General features: G+C 43.2%; 1 long non-coding RNA gene across 3 annotated transcripts; it reads right to left on the reverse strand.

Moving 5' to 3' along the window:
- Positions 1-5,782: 5,782 nt before the first annotated feature.
- LOC114080846 (uncharacterized) lies at positions 5,783-19,746 on the reverse strand. 3 transcript variants are annotated; one of them, XR_003580667.2, is made up of 6 exons: positions 19,504-19,746; positions 18,183-18,336; positions 13,612-13,710; positions 7,596-7,721; positions 6,496-6,541; positions 5,783-5,943 (listed from the first exon to the last, which is right to left on the reverse strand). It is a non-coding gene; the product is annotated as an uncharacterized lncRNA (long non-coding RNA). The 3 variants fall into 3 exon arrangements; XR_011707528.1 differs by having other exon boundaries at positions 19,492-19,746; XR_003580666.2 differs by lacking the exon at positions 7,596-7,721.
- Positions 19,747-20,094: the final 348 nt, after the last annotated feature.

Genomic DNA, 20,094 nt, shown 5'->3' on the forward strand with positions numbered 1-20,094 from the left:
TTAAGACTCAGCCGCTAGAGAGATACTTACCCTCCCCTTCCTCTCCCCTCTTTCCGGCCCTGGGAGTATCCAGCCTCTCCAGGAGGGGTCCCGAAAAGCCTTGGCCAAGGTCTCCCACAGCTCTGGCTCCGTCCAGGATGAGAGCTTCAACTGTCAGGATTCGGTGATGACCAATCTCTGCAGCTCGAACCTCCCACTTAGGCACTCCTGATTTTTTTGGCTCTAGCGGGGACGCCCCTTTTGCCAATAAATCAGTTTCCTCCTTCTCTGAGTCCTCTTCCCTCCTCCTTACATGGGTAATGTGTCCTCTCTGCCGGTCGACTGTCCCCTACAATGCCTCTTGGATCAAATATAGCACCCAGGCCTGGTCCACTTATCCCTTAGACAACCAAAGCAGATGGCCCCTTTTTAGGTCCCTGGATCCCTCCATTCTAAGGGATCTCTTCCAGGCTTTCTTCTTGCTCCGATCCAATCCTACTCTCTGCACCTCTTGCAAACAAATTCTTCTAGCCATCCAAAGGGGGCTCAACAGATGACAGAGTTCTCCTACTTAATTTCTTGGCCTTAAAGGGATATCAGGCCTCTCCACAAAAGGCCCAAATAGCATGTATCTAGGGTTCTCTATCTCTCAAGGAAAAAAGGCCATTATTGTGTCTATACCTACACCAAAGACCAAAGATGACTCTCCTTCTTGGGTTTGGCTGGGTACTTCAGGGCCTGGAATCTGGCCAAGGGCCCCCAAGATGAACCCCTACTTTCAGCGGTAGGGAAGACCTTTAAAAGGCCCTCCTCTGGGCACCCACCCTGCATCTCTCTGACCTCTCCTGACCCTTCACCCTCTATATAAAAACAGGGACAAAGTCTGGCATTCAATGTCAGGAATATGGCCCCACATTTGCACTAGTGGGCCTACCTATCCAAACAGTTCGACCCCACCACCAGGGGCTGGCCCCCATACCTCAGAGCCCTAGCAGCGGCTCATGACCTCCAGAAAGAAACACACAAGCTTACCTTTGGCTCCCTGATAACCATCTCATCTCCTCATCATTAAAGGATTTTCTCACTTACAAGGGGGCTACAGTCACTTCCTCCTTCCAGGGTTCTATCCCTCCTTGTCTCTCCTTGAAAATCCCTCCATCTCTTTTCAGCCCTGCTCTCCATTAAACCCTGCCTCCCTCCTCCCATCTTCTCACTCACAAGATCCTGTCCACAAATGCCTGGAAGTATTAGAGACGATTTTACCCTGCTCTACCACCATTTCTGAGGGACCCCTGCCCTCTTCGGACCTCGTCTGGTTCTCAGATGGTAGCTCCTTTATATACAAAGGGGTTAAAGTAGCAGGGTATGCTGTCATTTCCCTCTCATCCATCATCCTATATAATATGTCTTCCATATCCTGATCTCCCACTCAGCCATTTGGAAAGAAAGGGGCTACTGACCACCAGAGGGATGGCAGCCATTAATTCCACACTTATTTCTGGCCTATTATGAGCCTCCAGGCTGCCTTCCTAACTGGGAATAATCCATTGCAAGGCCCACCAAACTGACTCCTCCCTTACTACTATGGGGAATTCCAAGGCCGATCAAGCGGCTCCATCAGCCGCCCTACAGAGCTTTACCTCCTCTCTGCTACTCTTCGCTACCCCCAGAGATTGGCCCAAAGATCCCCAACAACTCTTCCATTTTCTTCACTCTCTATTCCATTCTAGTCCACAGAGTCTTACTACTTTCCTTCACTCCTTTTTTACCCTTTTCCACGCGATAAGACCCTCCTACAACAGATCACTTCCACTTGTCAGATCTGCCAGAAAACCAATAGCAATACTCCATTAAAACCTAAACCTTTCCCTTCTCATCAGGCCCGCGGTCATACACCAGCTGCAGACTGGCAGATTGATTTCACCAACATGCCCCAAGTAAAAAACATAAAATATCTTCTTGTATTGGTAGATACTTTTGTGGGATGGGTTGAAACCTTTCCCACTTCCAATAAATGGGCCTCTATGGTAGTTGATCTATTGCTTAATCTCCCATTTTGGGATGCCCACTTCTATCCAATCAGATAATGGCCCAGAATTCACCTCGCAGATAACTCAGGGACTGGCTCACGTGCTATCACTCCCTTGGCATTTCCATTGCCCTTACTGCCCCCAGGCTACCGGAAAGGTTGAAAGGACCAATCGGTCCCTTAAAGAGACCCTCACCAAGCTCACCATGGAATTAAGCCTGGACTGTGTAAAGGTGCTCCCCTTGGCTTTATTGCGCATTAGGCCCCTGCCAAAAAAGCCTTCTAATCTCTCACCTTTCAAAGTCATGTATGGCCGTCCCCTCGTTCCTCCCAGACTGCCTACAGAACCCCTACCCATCTCCGAAACCTATGCCCTGCCCCTCCTCTTCCATCTATGCTCTGAACTCTGGCGCTATCAAGCCTGGCTCCTTCCTGACCCCAGTCTCTCTCAAAACCCTACCTCCTTAACACCTGGTCAACTTTTTTACTATTGCCCACCAGGGGGAAAAGCCCCCTCTAAAACCAAACTGGGAGGGTCTTGCTCAGGTGATTATGTGCACTCCCTTGGCAGTCAAACTCAGACTACCTAATAACCAACTTACCCCATGGATTCATATTTCTAGGCTTAAGCCCGGCATTCCTACACCTTCATCAGAAGAGCCAACGATCGTCATCTGTCATTAAGTACTCTTGTCAATGCTCCCCCTCATTTCTGGCCCCTCTTGGGTTCTCTCTTTGCCCTTTATTCAAGACAATTGACCCTAAGGGCCCCCTTCAGCCAGATCCCCTTCTCTTCCTTACAGACCCCCTACTTGCTTGGATCTGGCCGGTAGTGGGACCATTGTGTGTTGTCCTTCTGACAAACCACTTAGGTGTCCAGAGCATGGTGACCCCTGAATAAGTGTGATCATAAGAGAGTACTTTACCAGTTGCCTTCTGGGCCTAAGGAGAAACATGTGTGTTTTGTTTACCCTCCCAGTTTCATTGAGGTGTAACTGTGTGCAGGACCCTACACATAGTTGGCGCATACAGTTTGGGCATGTGCACACGCTGGTGTTCCCATCACCACCCTCCAACAGCGTTCCCATGCCTGGGTTCCTGCTGAAGTTGTTTCTTCCTTTTGCTTATATCTACCCCTACCTGAGTTACCTTCAGTGAGTCCATGACTGTCCTGGGAGGCAACCTGAGCTCTCCTTGGGTGAGGCGTTGGGTGTGCTCTGGTCCAGCCCACCTGCTCTATCATCATTCTGTCTTCCCCTGTCTGAAGTGCTCGCTAAATCCTTCCTTTCCTCAATTTCTCCATCCTGTGTGGAGGTTGCCCTGTTATGCTGATCCACATGCCCTGCTTCTGAAAAACCAAGGTGCTTCTTTGGGTCCTGCCTGTTTGCCAATAGAAGAGTGAGAAACTTTGGTGTCATGAGCTAGTTACAGGCTTTGATAGAGTTTCTGCTTTTCCTATGTGTATGTGTGTACATGTCTGAGTTCAGTTTTAAGTTCCCGGGGGAAGAAGTCACCATCTTCTGATGGCAGCTGGAGTATACGTAAGTACCACTGAGACTTGCTGCTCAGACCAGTGGTTAGCTGGAGCATCTATGCCAAGTGTGATAGCATGCACTTAGTGTGTCCACCTTCAAGTTTACACAGGGCTCCAGAAGGCCTCCCAGTTTCATAAGAATTCCAAGTATCAGTATTTAAGGTTGAGGTGTTTCACATAAAACCTGGAGAGATCTGATTGCTTTCAAAGGGAAATGTGGTAGCTGGTACACCCAGGTAGGAGAAAGTTTGAAGAGCAGCCTTAATAGAGAGGGGAGGGAGCTAGATTGGACTAGGAATGAAGAGTGGAATTGAGGGTGTTTGGTGCAGGACAGGCTGGTCTGCAGGACCTGCAGGGCATGCCAAACAAAGTTAGCTGGCCTCTCAAACCCTCTGTCTGGTTCTATGTCACCTGTTTGCTTCAATCCCAAACACCCAAGCCCCCGCTCAAGGCTGAACACTCAATCCCTTGCTCAGGGTTGAACACTTAACCCCCCTTGGGCCAACAAGGCAGCTTGCAGACCCAGAGACCCCATTAGATTTGGGCTATAAAAACTCCCTGTGCCTGTTCCTTCCCCCTATCATAAAGTTCATTCAGACTCAGGTGGGTAAAATTTCTAATCAAGGTTTTAACCAACTTCTCCTCAGGAATTACCAACTCCTGGCTATTGATGATACCTCCAGTTGAGACCTATGCTGAATGGACTGACGTCATCATGGATCTGTGGTGGCAAGGAACCTTCATTGATACTGGTCTTCTCTGCCCTCCTGTGGGGGCTCCTTACTTCCCTCCTCTTTCTCCCACACCTCCCCATTTCAGCAGTAAGTAGCCAGAATAAGTCGATGCCCATTCTAATTTAATAACAAAGTGGGGGGGAATGTTGGGAGTCCCCCCGGCTCCAAAGACTAACTTCCCCATCCCCCAAGAAGAGCCATCCAATGGTGAGCCCTGCTGCTGGATCACATGATCCTTATCCCCAATCAGAGCCCTGCTGGCTCACCTGATCCTACCCACCAATCAGACTAGCCCTGCTGGCTCACCTGATCCTTACCCTCCAATCAAAAAGCACCCCATGCCAACTGTCAAACCACCCCTGGCTCTATAAAAATGCAGAGCTGTTCCTCAATAAATGGGCATTTGCTCTGACAACAAGCTTTGTTCATTCTTTCAGTTACTTGCATAGGTTTTGACCTGTGTGAATTTTTTGTCTTTCAAAGGAACTGGGAAATTTGGAAGCTTTCCCACATTTCTCAAATTCATGGGCCTCTTCTATATTGTGAGTACTTTCATTATATACATATACTCTCTCTCTCTCTCTCTCTCTCTCTCTCTCTCTCTCTCTCTCTCTATAACTTTTCTATGAATACTTTCATGTAATTGAAGATGACTGAAAATATTAGGTGATTTGTCATGTTTTTTGCATTCAATGGGCTTTTCTCCAATACAGCTACTTTCAGGTTTAAAACAGAACCCCCCAAATGGAAGTCATTTCCACATTTTTTAGTAGAAATTTTTTTTCCTGTATGAGTTGCTTGATGTTTTAAAATGTAACTGCAACAAGTAAAGGCTTTCCCATATTGTTTACATTTACAGAACATCTCTCCAGCATGAGTTCTCTCATGTGAATGAAAGTGACTGGATGTAGCCAAGGTTGTCACACACTATTACATCAATAACATCATTCACTCTGGTATGAGTCACTCAGTTATGGGAAAGGAAGCACAACTAGTGAAGGCTTTCCCACATTGTTTACATCTATAAGGCCTCTCTCCATTATGAAATCATTCATGTCTGTAAAGGTAAAAGGAACAATTGAAGGCTTTTCCACATTAATTACATTCATAGGGCCTCTCTCTAGTATGACTTTGTTTATGTCTTTGAAGGTAAAAGGACATGGTGAAGGGTTTCCCACATTGTTTACATTAATAGGTTTTCATTCCAGTGTGATATGGTCCATGTATTTGAAGGTGAGAGGAAGTACTGAAGGCTTTCCCACTTGCTTACATTCAAAGGGCTTCTCTCCAGTATGTATTTGTTTATATAGCTGAAGGGAAGTATAATAAACAAAGGTTTTCCCACACTGTTTACTTTCATAGAGCTTCTCTCCAGTATAAGTTCATGTATGAATTTGAAAGTAAGGAAAATGAGTGAAGGTTTTCCCGCATTGTTTTTATCTGTAAGCCATCTCTCCAGTGTGAGATTGTCAATATTTTTTGAAAACACATGGAACAATTCAACTCTTTTCCACATGTAGATATTCATAAGGTTCATTTATGGTAAATCTTGTCTTTGAACACTTGTGCAAGAAATGAAAGATGTTCTGTTCAGTTTAAGTTTGTATAGCTTCCCTCCACTCTCTTCATTCTCATATGATTTGTTTGTAGAGTGAGATATAATGTGCCTATTAAGGAAAAAGAGTTACATTGACATTTGTCCATACATACTCCTTTCACATGGACTTACTCTAATGGGAAAGTCCTGGTGAAGACTAAGAGTTGAAATCTCATTAAAGGTTTTTCTATGCTGAGTACCTATTTAAAATTTTCCAGAACCTACCATATGAATTCTGTAAAAAAATTACAAGGCGATTTATGGTTGACTCATTAATGCTTTTATATATATTAGTTGGTATTCCACTTACACTATTACCAGTGTCAGGGAAAGTACTGGATTTCAGTCATGTCCAAACTCTTTGAAAATAAATGTAATGAAGACTTAGCAACATGGCTTCTCATAGCTAGTACTAAAACAGTGAGATCATAAAAGCAGTTTGTGAATACTATTAAAAATCAATTATTTTTTAAAATGACTAAACATGTATCTTAAAGTTCAAATATCTGGTTAAATAAGAATAACTGTAGTTCATATCATGCTTGTTTGATTGTTTGTGAATTTATAGGACATGTTACAGTTTCCTTAAGACACTCTGTTTTCTCTGTTGAATACAAATTACCTTAGATCTCTCCCAGGATTTGTGTTCTAATCCTCTCATTTGTCTCCTAAAAAGTAGATACAGAGCAATTATTACAAATCATCATGATATCAGAATAAATTATGGGATTTACAATAGGGGCAACTATAATGCCACAATGAAAAAGGGGAAAAAATATGAAATTTATGCTGCACAATGCAATGACATAAGACCCAATTTATTCCCCCAAATACTAGCTTTCCATAATCCATGAGGAAATCCATGAGGGAAAAAAAATGCCACTTTCCAGGCCCAGTGTGCATGCCTGTATTCCCAGCAGCTTGGGAGACTAATGAAGGAGGATCTTGAGTTCAAAACCAGCCTCAGCAACTTATGGAGGCCTTGTCTCTTAATAAAGTATAAAAATGGCTACATATGTGGGTCAGTGGTGGAACACTCCAGGATTCAAACTGTAAGGGTAAAAGAAATTGAAGTTAAAGTGTAAAAGACCGGGCATTGTAAAGTTTCTAAGCTGCAAGGCCTGAGTTAAAATGTAAAGGACCAGGCATTGTTAAGTTCCTATGCTACATGCAAAACCTGAAATTCCTGTAGCTGTTAAGACAATGCTTGGGACCGCCCAGTAAATATTTCCCCTGACCGCCTGGTTGTTTAATAACTTAAGGGCTCTGTGTAGCCTTGCACGTAGGCATCGCAGGGCCTGGACCAATCAGTTTGAATGTGTACCCCACTTTAGGAGTAACCAATCACCCCCGCCCGACCTGTTCCTGCCAATGAATGAACTAATCATGTTTAGGAATTGTTGTTTGATTTTCCCGTGGTGTATGATGATTTGTTAAAGGAGACTGTGATGTATGTAAAGTCCCCGCCCTCCCCAAGAAGTGTACTTAAGCAGTGCTCAGCCCCTGCTCTGGGCTCTGGGCTGCTCTCATTTCTTGAGTGGGCATGAAGCCCCAGCATGCTGGATCAATAAATCCCCTTCTGCTAATTGCATGAGTGGTCTCTTGGTGGTCTCTCCCTCCGACGCTTCGGCAGTCCCTTACAAAACCTTAATATAAAAAATAAATTTAAAAAAACCTCCCAATTACACAGTGTTTGATTATGTAATAAAACATTATCTTTACCTATAGAAGCCAGCTTTCTAAGGACTTCCTGCATCACATCTCTGTAGAGATTCTTCTGGGAAGAATTCTGCAAAGCCTACTCCTCCTGGTGAAGTTCACAGCCACATCCTCAAAGGACACTAAAATCTAAAATATTCCAGAAAAGTGTAGTGCAGACCAGGAGAGATTGACAGCATGAGGGCTCTATCTGCCCATGTGAGATGTTCTCACATTTCTGAGGTCTCCAAATATTTATTTCACGATTTTGTATCAAAACCTGTACCCTCAGTCTGCACTTCCCCAAACAGCAGTGTTACAACATAACATGTGAACTATCAATAAAATCATCAGCAGAGCAAAAACACCCTTCTCTCTGTGGAGTCCAGGGAGTAGGTATGCTCCTGGGTCAGCCATAATGGCTTTGTAGGTGCATGTCTAATACATGAATAATAAAGCCCTGCTACCTTGGGTCCAGAATAGAGTTAATATTAGTCCTCATGACAACCATTTGGAAACCTGCTGACAAAGTTGGACCTTTGCTGGTAGAAGGAGCCTAGAATTTGGAAGGGATCTCACAAAACTAAGCAGTAACACTGAGTCTTAGTGAAGCCACAATTAGACAGGCAGCCAGTATAGATAAGTAAATCAAGTCAGGTCGGATCAAGGCCAATTTTTAGGGACCCTGGGAAGCTGGAGACTGTCCCCCGAGAGATTTAAATGTTAATTTCTTCAGAGCCCTTCCTCCACCCTTATCAAGAACCTGCCCCTTCTCCAACCTGTTGCCTAGGTAACCTGTTCCAGGAATTGTCCCTCCCTACAAGGAGCTATAAGGTTGTTAATGTGTCCTAGGCTGCACTATCCTGCCCTTCCCACTTCAGAACCTGTGTCCCACCTTTGGGGAAAGATATGGTGAAGAGGGCAAGGGAACAAAGGAAGCCTAGGACATATAAAAAGGGCAGAACACCTCACTTCTGGGGATACCAGGATACTAGCTATAGCCTCCTTCTCCCTCTGAGAGGGAGAAGTCTAGGCGACCCCTTTTTAAATAAACCCTGCTTCATATGCTTGCCTCAGCGTGCTTCTCCAAGGGAGCAGAACTCATCACCAGTAACCGGCAGTATCACTAGTGCTGAGAGTATAGATAAGCAGCTTGGTTGTTACTGAACACATGCCTTCCTTCAGAAATCTGATTATTTTGTTCTACTCTTACCTTAGAAACTAAAGGACCACCCATCTGAAAACAAAACAAACAAAAAAAGCCCAACCCTCTGCTCAAGGAGATTGGAAGCTTTTCTGTAGAAAAAGTTTCAACCAGGTGATCACAAAATTAGAAATGAGAAAAATTAGAAGGCTGCAACTAGTTTACTCCGGACAAAATTTACCCAACCAACAAACAGGAACAATGACTGATAAACAAAAAATTTCCAATAGTTCTAATAATATCAAAGCAGAAAGGGGTAAGTGGAAAGATATGTGTATCTTAGGAATAACTCAGTGTCACCAAAGTTCACCTCTTCCAAATGATAGCCTTGCAGAATTATATAAATCTCCAAAATAGACTTTATAATGACCAAGAAAGTAATTTGCTAAGCCTAATAATCATAAGAAATTTGTAACAATTGTTAACATTGTCTGAAATGCAGACTGCTGGCTTGTCTAATATACAGTCAGGTGGACACAACAAGGTTTTCTTCAAGGACATGTTGGTCACATAGTGATACACATATGGGTGTCTATTTTATGAGATTCCTTGTGTGTGTGCAGTGATGCTGGTATAATAAACCTAATGCACTGTCAACTGCAGGATTTGGTAAAGCAACATGCTGGGAAGGTTTGTAGCCCAGGAACCACCGACACCACAGAGCCTAGGTGTGCAAGAGGCTATGCCACCAGAATCATGTGAATAGGGAGTGATGTTGTGCAATCATGAGGTGGCCTAAAAATGCTCCTCCAGAATGTATCCCTGTATGTAAGTGACATATGACTGTACATCTGGGATTTTCCAAATATGATACTCCAAACAGCACAGAATTAGCAGACAGAGGAAGAAGGAACCAAGAGATAATGAAGTTTTCAGTGGGCTGCCTTTATGGGGAAAGCCGATTGATGACATAACAGGTATTCTAGAGGGGAAAAAATCACAAGAACCATGAAACAGGGGCCAAGACAAACCTAACTGTAAAAATACATTTCAGACCTACTTCACAAATACCATTCTAAGTTCTCACACCAGAGAAATCAAAATTCTTTCAGAAGTTTAGAGGAAGTGGTTTGAGAGGAATAGAAAAACCATTTTTACCTAAGAAGAGCAAACTGTAGTGAAGAAGAATGAGAAAATCACACACACTAACATTAAGGGAATTACAAGAGGAAAAACAGTGCAGGAGAAACCTGCAGTAATACAACCTCAGAGAGCCTGGCACAGAGTAATGTGAATAAGTGCATGAGGGAAATGGAGACAGCCAGGAGGGGGAAGAGCAGGTGAGAGCCACGAGTGGGGAAAGGGCCAGCTCTCAGGGAAGAGGAAAGCCCGGGAGGAGGCCAAGCAGGGGAGGCTTGACACCACCTGCAGGACAAGGGCCCTCAGTCAGGGAGCAAGTGTTGAAACCATGATGCAAAGAAAAGACCACTGACTCCAATTTGAAACCAAATTAGAGCAAGCTCGTATTGTGTCCATAGGAGAGCTGACCAGTGACTGCCTCACCCAAAAGCAGGGCCAGAGAATGTCCCTGGTCCAAGAGCAGGGAGGTTCCATAACACAGAGGTGGTGTAAGAGAGCTGGCAAGGTTCTGCAAGCATCATACAAGGGCAGGTAGCAGGTTAATAATCTACACAGCTTAATGTCCCAAGGCAGGGAGTAAACTCAGATTCCAACATCAGAATTAATGAGGAGAAGCTGAGATTTCAGGGAGGGTTTTTATCAGTTCAGAGAGAGCCAGGCAGAGGTAAGTTCAAAGCATGAGCAGGCGTTCCAAGCAAGTTTAAAACATCAAAGTAGGGTCAGACCAAATAGAAATGTTAGTATTTTACATTAAAGCAGAAATAAACTTTTCATGACCTTCTGACAAGATAGCTCCCAATCTTAAACTGGAATTAGGCTGGGTTCATCATTTCCCTCCTTGTCTTGTGTGTCCCCTTCAAATCTTTGATAGGGAGCAGTTAGTATTGTCCATCATATAGGCTAATACTGTCAATGGTACATAATAGACTTGTGTTGTAGTCCAATAAACTGGAGCGTATAGTTAATGAAGCATGGGACAATAACTAATAGGAGAAGAACCCAATATGTATACGGGGTAAAAATGGGAGTTCATAACCCACTTGAATCAAAGTGTGAAATATGATATGTCAAGAACTATGTAATGTTTTGAACAACCAACAATAAAAATTAAAGGAAAAAAAAAAAAGAAAAAGAACCCAAATTATGGAACCCAATAGAGAATTCAATCATGGAAACTAACTTCCCAAGCCTGACCAAAAGTTATCCATTTTAATTTTGTTAATGTCCTGTCTTATTTTTCTGTCTGTTGTTGGATAACATTAGAATTATCTGTCAGATTAAAACAGCACATGCCTGGGAATTGTTGACAACCCAAATGGTGTTTTAGTAAAATAAAATCAATAGTTGCTCTATTTTGTAATGTGGATGTTCCGAGTTCTTTCATCTCTTAATTCCTGCCCAGACCTGTTCAGTGAGGTTAGCTGTTTTGCTAAAACCTTAGGCTAATTTTGTGATTTCTCTCTGTGTTCCTACCACTAGACCTGGGACTGGCAAAAGAAAGGCTGCTGCAACTGCAACCTCTAGTAGGTCCAGGAGGATTAACTTGTCTTCACAGTCAGAGGGCAGCCTTTGGGTAGTTCAGTGGGGAGATGCCAGAGATGACAGTAAAGGAAACATCCATCCAATAGAACAGATCCCAGAAAAATTTGCAGGCAAAGCCTGAAAAGTTGTTTTATTACAGAGAAAAACCCATCCAGTAGGCAGTCGTTTGCCACCGGGTAGGAAATGTCTTGCTTAATGGAGCAATTTGGGGGGAATCAGGGAAGGTGCAATCTGTGCATAAACAATGTTTTTGGATAACCAGTGAAGGTGGTAAAGCTGACTCTGCATGGTACACAGGCCAGTGACTTTAACATAATCATTATGTTTTACAGATAGGCCCATAAGATTATTAGTTAACAATTGATGGATTGAGTTTCCTTCTCATATGCAGAAGGAGTATTTGTCCATAGTATTAACAGCCAATTTTAACCAAAAGTTCTGAGTATTTATATAATTTAGGGGGCCATGGAAACATTCACATTTAAAGTAGCTCTTGAATAGACAGTGTCTATCGGGGTCCCTTTTTTATCTTAGTACAGGAATACTGTCCTGAATCTTGAGGGTGAGCTGAGTCTTTATAGATTCCAAAATTTATATTATCCCCTCGAGATTGGTCAGTAAGATTTTTCCATGGTCCCTTCTTGAATACCTGACTGAAAAATTCGATTGGGCCAATTCCTGGATCTTGACATGAGTAGGTACAGTTTAGTATTAGTGGAGATCCAGTAATGGCAGGTCCTACTTGGGCGCAAGGTTTGTTGAGGCTAGCATAGCTAAAGCTTAAGGTTATATATATACTCCAACAGGTAAAAATTATTAGCATAGTGCTTATGGTAAAAAGAAAACAATAAAAAATTTGTAACAGGGGCTGGGGATGTGGCTCAAGCGGTAGCATGCTCGCCTGGCATGCGTGCGGCCCAGGTTCGATCCTCAGCACCACATACAAAGATGTTGTGTCTGCCAAAAAACTAAAAAATAAATATTAAAAAAATTCTCTCTCTCTTTAAAAAAAATAGTAACAAAATATTAAACCTTAGAAATTTTATTTAATTTTTTTAGAGAGAGAGAGAGAATTTTTTAATATTTATTTTTAGTTTTCAGTGGACATAACATCTTTATTTTACTTCTATGTGGTGCTGAGGATCGAACCCAGCACCCCGTGCATGCCAGGCGAGCGCGCTACCGCTTGAGCCACATCCCCAGCCCAGAAATTTTAATTTTAAAGTGTCCATGCTCAGTCACTTTCTACCTCTGGCCACTGGATTCTCCTCCAGTGGCTTCTGCAGGTGCCTTCTTAAGCTGTGAGTGATAGATTCAGGCAGGAATACCAGCAACTTTGATAGCAGTAGGAGTGCGGAGAATCACAATGGAAGGGCCCTTCCACCCAGATTTGAGGCTGTCAGTTTTGACAGCACAACGTATCAGCACAATGTGACCAGATTGGAATGAATGATCAGGCGGTCTATGTCCAACGGGCTGAGTGGCCTGGACCTGAGGAAAGATCTTATCCATGATTAGTGTAACCCTTTGAGTGCCTCAGAGATTATAATGTCTCCCAACCGATCTTGGTGTACTCTAGGGACCATGGGAGGTGACTGTCCATAGATTATTTTTTTAATATTTATTTTTTTAGTTGTAGTTGGACACAATATCTTTATTTTATTTACTTATTTTTATGTGTGCTGAGGATCGAACCCAGGGCCTCACACATGCCAGGCGAGCGCTCTGCTGCTAAGCCACAGCTCCAGCCCCCATAGATTATTTTATAAGGGGTAAATTTTTCCTGGGAAAGAGTTCAGTGGGCCCTCAATAGGGCAAAAGACAGGAGATCCACCCATTTATCACCAGTGTCAAGGATTAACTTAGTCAGAGTCTCCTTCAGTGTTCTATTCAGCCTTTCTACCTTTCCGGAGCTTTGAGGATGGCACATACAACATAATTTCCAGTTTATATTAAGAGCCTGTGAAATCAATTGAGATATTTTGGCCATGAAGCCTGGGCCATTGTCAGACCCCAAGGTTAGAGAAAGGCCAAATCTAAGAAAAATCTCAGTTATTAGTTTCTTAACTACTATTTGTGCTGTTTCCATTCAAGTTGGAAAGGCTTCTACCCAGTCTGAGAGAGTTTCAACAAAAACAAACAAGTATTTATATCCATATAGTCCTGGTTTAATTTCAGTAAAGCCCAATTCCAAATATTCACCACGTACAGTACCTTGACTTCTGTTTCCCTGTGGAAGTTGGTTCTTCTTAGCATTTACCTGTGCACAGGTCATACAACAATTTGAGATGTCCTGGAATATCCCTGGATGTCCTGGGAGCCAAACATGAGGTGAAATTAGTTCTGAAGTCTTCTTGGAGGACAAATGCATCACTTGATGAAAATCAGTTAACCATCTTTTCCCTAACAACTTTGGCATGCAATTTTTTCCATCTGAGAGGATCCATATGCCATGACAGTTTTGTTGAGCTCCTATAGAGGAGTATAAGTCCATCTCTTCTGGAGTGTCTGAAGGAATTTCCTTCTCAATTCTAACTAGGAGCTTTGGATATTTTGAGAGTTTTAGAATAGTTTGATGTCTTGGTTCCCCAGGGGCTATTTCCCTGGCCATTTGATCAGCCAAGGTGTTACTTTGGGTCTGAGGACTATTGTCTTTTCAGTGTCCAGACCAGTGGATAATAGCCAATTTATCTGGCAACTAGATAGCCTCCAGTTATTGAAGGATTTCCTGTTTATTTTTGATAGTTTTGCCATCTGAAGTTAAAAGTCCCTTTTGTTTGTATGTCTGTTCATGCACATGCACTGTAGCAAAGGTATAGTGGATCTCTGTGTAAATGTTCACCTATTTTCCTTCTGACCATCTCAATGCCTGAGTCAGAGCAATGATTTCTGCTTTTTGAGCTGATGAGCCCCTGGACAAGCCTGTGCCCATATAATTTATTTTTGGCCCATAACTACAGCTGCTCTCGCATACCTTATTCCATCCCAGACAAAACTGCCGCCATCAGTGTAAAGGTCTGCATCTCTGACAGTGAGAGGAATGTCAGTCAGGTCTGGTTGGGTACCTTGGATGATGTCCAGCATCTCTGAGCAGTCATGGACTGGCTCTTCCAGGTTGTCATCAGGCATCGGGGTTGCAGGATTGATTGCCATGGATTTATCCAAGGTCAATCTGTCCTTGTCTAGGAGGAGAGCCTGATACTGGAAGAGATGGGCATTTAACATCCAACGACTACTGGCATCCCTCAGTAGGGCTTCTTCCACATGAGGGGTGGTCACAGAGTTTACCCCAATGTTTGTCTGCTTCCGTTACCAAGACTACAGTAGCAGCTATAGCCCGTAAACAAAGGGGCTATCCTGATACTACTAGATCCAGCCTTTTTGAAAAGTAAGCAATTGGTATTTTCCATGGCCCTAAATTTTGGGTAAGAACTCCCTTAGCAATGCCCTTTCTCTCTTAATCATACAGATGAAAGGGCTCAGAGATATCAGGGAAGGTTAAGGCAGGGGTCCGAACAAGATCCTCCTTTAAATTTTTAAAGACTAATTCATTCTCCTCAGTCCAATGTAAAAGTGAGTTGCTTCCCGCAGTTGCAGTATATAAAGGCTTTGCAATTTCAGTAAACCAGGTATCCAAAAGCAGCAGTATCCAACTGCCCTTAGGAATTCCCTAACCTACCTTTTAGTGGTTTGGGTTGGAATCTTTATTATGGTTTCTATGCGAGCTTGGGACAGCAGCCTTTCCCTTCCCTCAGTTCTTTTCCTAAATAAGTAACCTGAGAAGAACAGATTTGTGCCTTTTTCTTGGAGACTCAGTACACCCAGCAAGCCCCTTAAGCAGTCCTCCTTGCCTTTTGCTGCTACAAGAGATCATCCACATATAGGAGCAAGGTTATCTCGGGGTACCCACTGTGGAAAAGGCTCAGGCCTTGGTTGAGTGCTTCATCAAAGATGGTGGGTGCTGGGAGCCATTAGCCAAGTAGGTATGACAATTTCCTTGCCAGCGTACCCCATGTTGCTTAGTGGAAGGACTCGTGGAAATAGGACATTTTGCAGTGACATTGCATGTAGTGACCTTGCTCAAGGACCAAGGCAGATCCGAGTTTAGGGCGTTCCCGATTTAGGACTATCCAGGTTTAGGGTGGTCCCAGGTTTAAGATTATTCCTGCTGGGAATAGGGCGTATCCTGCTGCCTGAGTTCCCCTTGAGTTCTCACGGGATTCAGACAGTATTTTTTGGGAGTCAGAAGCCGAGTAGGGTGGATTTGGGCAGAGAACATGGATTTGGGCAGAGAACGTGGATTTCCCCAGAATATGATTATAGACAGCTGGTGTGAGTTCGGGAATAAAGAGTTGCTGTTTGAATCTACAAGCTGTGTGGTGGCTCGTGATTGTGTGCCCAGCCAGACTGCAGCAAGTGGGGAAGTTCTTGAATCCCTGGGGTAGTCGGTTGTCCCAATATCCCCCACTTAGGATCAGTCATTTTGAAAGCAAAGATAGGCTGACCCAGTTTTGACAAAGAAATGGAGAAAAAGGCATCTTTCATATCCAATACTGTATAGACCACATGTTCTGGTGAGCAAAGTGTAGGGGTTTGGGACAGTTGGGTATATGGTTTCTACCCATTTTTTTTTTTACCTCCCTTAAGTCCTGTGCTGGTCTATAATCTTGCGTTCTTGGCTTTTGAATGGAAACAAAGGGGTGTTCCAAGCTGATTGGCATCTAGTGAGTATTCCTATTTCCAGGAGATGCCTGATATGGGTTTTAATTCCTTCTATGACTTCAAAGCTGATGGGGGTACTGTTTAACCTGAATGGGTATAGCCCCAAATGTCAGTTGTATTATGGCCTGGTGGCACATGCTTGGCTAAACAGGAGGGATATTCCCAGCCCAAACAGTAAGAAATTCTTGGATTAATAATTTTTTCCATTTTCCATCTGGAACTTGGGTTGGAATTTGAAAGAGCAGATATTCCTCACTTAATGGCCAGGTCCTAGTCAAAGCTTTGGTGGTGCTTCCCAATTGTAGTGTAGGTATCTCCCCCGAGAATGATATAGTTGCCTGAAGTTTGCTTAAAATGTCCCTCCCCAGCAATGGGAAAGGGCATTCAGTTATAACAAAGAAAGTGTGAGTTACAGTTCCGTGTCCTATGTTAACAGTCAATTTGTGGTCCATTTAAATTTTTCTCTCCTGTTGCCCCTTATACTACCATAGTTTTGTTGTAAGGAGTCCTGGGGCTTCTTTAATATTGAATGTGAAGCCCCTGTATCCACTAGGGAATTTACAGGTTGGCCCCAATTGAGAAGGTCACCATGGGCTCCTGGGGGAATAGTTTGAAAGGGCCATGCGCCCCCCCCCCCATTCTTCTAAATTTATAACTGATTTTGGCTGAGGGACACTGGCCTGCAGCTTAGGGAAGTCCCTCCAATTACGTTGATGGAATTCATTTTTCCAATGTCCAAATTCCTGGTAATAAGCACACTGATTTAGTAACTGGGAAGTCTGTCTTTTGCCTCTGCTGTGTATGGTTTACATTTACTTAGAATTGTTCTTATTATTTGGGTCAATAAATAAATATACAGCTCTGAATTCCAGCAAAGGAGTATTGACAGAGAATATCTCCAGGCTGCCCTTCTGCAAGGCACGGCAGCCTGCTGGGGAAACTTCTTGATTATGTAGTTGAGTACAACAGAGTAGTTTAAAAATAATCCAACTGGTCCTGTGATTCTGCTTGATGTCTTTGCTGAGGTTTCAGCAGTTAGGGACTCTTTCAGGGCAGGCCTAATGGGAAGGTCATGCCTGGTTGGGCAGGTGTTGATTTTCAAAATGAGGTTACTTTGACCTAGGGATCCATCATTCTGGCCTTTTGTCTTACAAAGATAAGGAGCATCATTTGTTAGTTTGTTCTGGCTTCTTGGAGCTGAATGGGGGTGAAGAAGGGCTTAGGCCAGAACTTCCAGGAGGGGGCCATATTGGCTCATAAAGAGCTGGTTTATAGTCTGATTTGTGAGTGCCTGTTGCAAGTGTTGCTATTAATCATTACTCAGAAGTGGATTGTGTGAAAAACCCAGACTAATTCCATTTTAAGATTGGGAGCCATCTCAACACAAGGTCATGAAAGGTTCATTTCTGTTTTACTGTAAAATATTAAGATTTCTATTTGGCTGACCACATTTGGTTTTTAAACTTGTTTGGAATTCCTGCCTGTACTTTGAATTTACCCATGTCTTACTCTCTCTGACCAGATAACAACCCTCTCTGAAACCTCAGCAGTGCCTCATATATTCTGATATTGGAATCTGAATTTACTCCCTACCTTGAAATATTAAGCCATGTAGATCACTAATATGCTATCTGCCCTTGTATTGTAAGAACGCTGTTAGCTGTAAGTTCCCAAGACACCTGTCTTTGTAACTTTTTTTAGTAAAAACCACCCTGCTCTTAGACCGGATGCTGTCCTCTTTCCCAGCCTTTGGATGAGGCAGTCACTGATCAGCTCTCCTGTATACACAATATAATCTTGCTTTAACTTGGTTTAAAATTGGAGTCGGTGGTCTTTTCTTTGTGTCACAGATTCAACATTGTCTTTAAAAGCAAGCGTATATTCAATCATACCAATCAACAGATATAATCAATTAAGGCAAAAAATGTCGGGTGTGCTGTGGCACCCCAACTAGAATTCAATGCACACAAATTAAACACTTTAAGCAAGTCAAACTATCCCAGGACAATTAAATGCTACAAACAAATCACAGAATCCTAGGGCAACCATGAGCCCCAAAATACCTCCTATGCCATATGACTTCTCTTAGCTGAAGAGCAGACATTGTCTTCATTTGGTTGTTCTCTTCAGTCGATGGCTGGACATCAGGGAATGGTGGAGTTGATCCAGAGACAGACAGCAAGGTGGCCAGTCTCACCAATGTCCTTGGAGCAAAACCTGCAATGTGTCAGGACAAGCAGTTTAGATACAGTTCCACATTGGTGGTGTACATTGGTGATTGGTCACACCTCTTGAAAGTCAATGTCCGTTGGTTATGTCCAGTGAGGTGATGTAATTGCAATTGGGTATGATCTTTGTGCATGTCCACGGAGCCGTACTTCCTATCAATTGTAACCAGTCATTGCTAAGCATGCCTATGGCTAGCACCCCTTATGGGTAGATATCAATTGCAAGCAGACATGACTAAGCATGCCAAAGGCTGCTGTTCCTTGTTCCCAGCAACTTAGTGAGTCCCAGCATGTATATGGCATATGCTTCTTACAGTGCCTTTATTCAATCTTGTAAAAAAAATTGTCAAGCATTTTACCAAACAAAGTCCTATTAAGAGCATTATGATGAAGATAAGAAGAGGGCCCATCAACGGGAATAACCAGGGGAGAGTCTGGCCCAAATGATTCCAGGGAGATGACTGCTGCTGCTCCTGGAAGAATTTCTCAATGCTCTCCTAGAGCTCAGCTATTTTTCCTTGGAATATTCTGGATTTGTTGGCAAAATTACAGCATTTCTCTCCTAAAAAGGCACAAGGGCCTCCCTTCTCTGTGTTTAGTATGTCAAGACCCTCCTGTATCTGCTGTGGGCTGTTATTGAAATGGCAGGCTTTGGTGGTGGGGTTAAATGTCCATTTGAGAAGTAAGGAAAATTGAGGTATAGAGATCAATTTAATATTGGTAGGCAGGGTGTCACGATGGACAAAATTGTGACATCTGCAGTTGAGGGTAGAAATAAAGAATGTCCACTGCTTCTGCCCTTTTCAATACTTTATTCACTCAAATCACTCAATACAATTTTACTCTATAGGTTCTTAATCAAGAAAATGACAATTCTTAATGCTAGGCACTGCAATAGACATAATCAATTCAAAGCAAAAAATTCTAAGTTAACTCTAAGCACTGCAAACACACCTCTTCATTACAGACCTAATACAGACATCCCCTCTTAAGCTTAAGTACTAGGTATAAAGTCTTAAGCCTTAGGTCTTCAGTCCAGCAGATGCCCACTCACTCAGACCACAGTGACCAGGTCAGGAACTGATGGAGGCTTCTCCTGGCATGGAGTTGATGGCTTGCCAAAGAGACAGTCATAAGGGCATACCATCATTCTCACCAGGGTCAGGAGGCTGCTGTAGAGTTGGAGAGCAATGCCAAGGATCAGGCAGATGATGAGAAGTGAGGTGTCAGTCCAGGTCCTCATCAGGCTCTCTGGCAGGTGAGCATCAGTGTCAGCTGGCTGGGTGTCTGTTCATTTTCTTCATCATTTATACTAAATTTGGGGGCTTCCGTGTGCCCTTTCAGTCCCTATCAGCTGTTAGTGACATCTTAGTGACGTCTTTCATCTTAGAGTCAGGACATATGGTTTGGTGGTTTTCTGTCCTGATCCCACACCTTTGACTCTTATCAGGGTGAAAGCAAATGGCAGTGACTTCACTCTGAGTTTTATCAGGGTTGTGGAAAGTGACTTATTTTATGCCTGATGATAATATTGGAGGGCTCTGTAGGCGTGCCTGGTGGGGACTGCAGTTTTATTTTTAAATGGAGTTCCTTAGGCTATGGCCATTCTTACACAGGGGCAAATATGATCCTCATAAAGCATAAGTTTTAGAAATTTGGGGACATCAAGGACTGTGGGACTGACATAAGTGTACCTCCTAAGTTACATATAAAATTTTTTTCCTCTAAAATGCTCAGATGGCTGTAT

Source organism: Marmota flaviventris, chromosome 5 (genome assembly GCF_047511675.1).
Source record: "Marmota flaviventris isolate mMarFla1 chromosome 5, mMarFla1.hap1, whole genome shotgun sequence".
Classification (NCBI taxonomy): domain Eukaryota; kingdom Metazoa; phylum Chordata; class Mammalia; order Rodentia; family Sciuridae; genus Marmota; species Marmota flaviventris.